This window comes from Pteropus alecto, unplaced genomic scaffold (assembly GCF_000325575.1).
Source record: "Pteropus alecto unplaced genomic scaffold, ASM32557v1 scaffold8, whole genome shotgun sequence".
Classification (NCBI taxonomy): Eukaryota; Metazoa; Chordata; class Mammalia; order Chiroptera; family Pteropodidae; genus Pteropus; species Pteropus alecto.
The window spans coordinates 14934935-14936751 of record NW_006494609.1 but is presented as its reverse complement, the minus strand read 5'-3'; the positions used below and the strand labels follow the sequence as shown (position 1 = coordinate 14936751).

Below are 1817 nucleotides of genomic sequence, written 5' to 3'. Positions count from 1 at the left end.
ACTGACACGCTCGCCCTGGAAGTCCCGCCCTGGACTGTTGCATGAGATGTAATATTTCTATTACATTTGAGCAAAGCATGTTGGGCTTTATTTGTTACAGCATTTCGGCAAACCCAAATACGAGGCACGCAGACAAAGGAGGGGACACAAGTGCCGTCTTAGTTGGGGGTTCCCCAAGAGAAGACCCTAAGACAAGGGCTTGGGGACGGATGTTTCAGTGGAAAGTGAGCCCAGGAAACAAGTCCTCGGTTGGAGGACGTGAGAGAGGGAAGGGAGAGAAGGCACGAAGCACTGGGAGCGAGCAGGTAAACTCCGGAGGCACCTGCGGCTCAGTCCTGCTTGAGATCCTCTAGGAAACGGAGCGCGACACTTCTAAGGATTGTCCTTCCAGGGGACACGGAGACTGGGCACTTATTCACTGGCTCCTGTCCCCTATTGGGTGAAGGTTGCCCATCGGGACGCTAACTCCTCTGCACGCCTGGGCCGTCCTGCTCCGGCGGAGGAACAGACTCGAATCTCAGGTGGGGAACTGCTGTGCTGGGAAGTGCCCACCGCAGCTGGGGTTCGGGCAGGGCACCAGCAGCATCTGCTGTCAATGCCACCAGTGGCTGCCAAGCCAGTCCCACCTGGGCAGCACAGCCTCCTGGCTCTCGTAACATACCATTCTGTGCCTTTATCCTTACTCGGGTCAGCTCAGAGCATCTGTGCCGTGCAAAAGCAGGATGTGACTCAGAGCCTCCACCCCGGTTGTGGTTGAGCTGAGAGGTGGGCCTAAGGGACATGAGAGGATGTCAGCTTGCATTTGAGGTGTCTAGAGAATATGAAGGGACCCAGGGTTGGTACTCTTGTCATGGAGGAAAATTTCCAGATTTAGAAGCTGGACACTTATATTTAAGTCCAAGTGTTGGCGTATTGTAGCTGTGTGACCTTGGCCTCATCTTTGATTGCTCTGAACCTCAGTTTTCCCAGGTGGAACATGGGGGTGGTCCAGGTGGGGGTGGTCCAGGTAGAGGACGGCTATGCGGAAATGGCCCTCACATACTGCCAGTGGGAGTGGAAGCTGGAACGCTAGACTGGAGGGTGATTTGTAACTTAGATTTGTATATTCCACTGGAGCCAGCAATCCACTTCTAGAAACTTATTATCCTAATAAAGTGCTCATGGGTCTGTACACACACAGTCACAGCAATGCTCACTGCAGCGCTCTTTCTGGTGCCAAACAATAGGATGTTAATGCACTCAGTGGAACATTGGTAAAATTGAATTCTACGCAAACATTAAAAAGGATGTTGTAGAAGACTATTTAATGGCATGGAAAGAAGTCTATACTGTATTCATAAAGTGAAAAAAAATCAAGTTCTAAAATAGTATCACAGCATGATTCATATATATATATATAGTTGTTTGTTTCAATTTTATAGTTTCAAAACTGAAGTAAAAGACTCGAAGGGCAAACATAAAACTGTTAATAATGGCTAATTGTGATGGGATTCTGATAATTTTTATTGCCTCTTTACTTTCATATGTTTTCTGATGTTTCTACAATGAACACGAGTTGCTGTTGACCAAAGGGGAGAAAAATAACATTTTTAAAGAAAAAACTTGGACTGTAACCTATTTCAGAGGATATGGTGAACATCAAAAGAGAGAAGAAGCGAGAATTTTGTCAAGTTTAAAACAGTCTGTATATTTACGATGATTTCACTATTAGTGCAAACATCATCATTATAAACCTCGTATTCCTTCATATTCTCCAGGTACCTCAAAGGCAAGCCAATGTTCTCTCAAAAATGACTATTACTATGCCCAGTGAGTAA

The 1817-nt window shown here is 46.3% G+C and overlaps 1 protein-coding gene across 1 annotated transcript in view; it reads right to left on the bottom strand.

Annotated features, from left to right (window-relative positions):
* The window catches only part of DGLUCY (D-glutamate cyclase), a 37153-nt gene that overhangs the window by 20634 nt on the left and 14702 nt on the right, over positions 1–1817 (bottom strand).